Here is a 393-nt window from a genome sequence, read left to right on the forward strand (position 1 = left end):
CCACAGCATAGTCATCAGAAAACTTCTGAAGATGGCAGGACTCTGTGTATTAGTTGAATTCTGTGGTGTAGATGGTGATGAGGAAGGGAGAGAGGGCAGTCCCCTGCGGGGCTACAGTGTTGCTTACCACGCTGTCTGACACACATTGTTGCAGACGCACCAGTCAGGTAGTCAACAATCCAGGACACGAGGGAGGGATCCACCTGCATTGCTGTCAGCTTCTCACCCAGCAGGGCCAGCTGGATGGTGTTGAAAGCACCGTGCTCGCCGGCTTGTCCAGGTGGGCGTAAAATGCGGTTGAGCAGGAAGATGATGCCGTCCTTAACTCCCAGTTGCGGCTGGTAGGCAAACTGGAGGGGGTCCAGGAGAAGTCTCACAATGGGCCGCAGCTGC

This window comes from Etheostoma cragini, chromosome 6 (assembly GCF_013103735.1).
Source record: "Etheostoma cragini isolate CJK2018 chromosome 6, CSU_Ecrag_1.0, whole genome shotgun sequence".
Lineage (NCBI taxonomy): Eukaryota > Metazoa > Chordata > Actinopteri > Perciformes > Percidae > Etheostoma > Etheostoma cragini.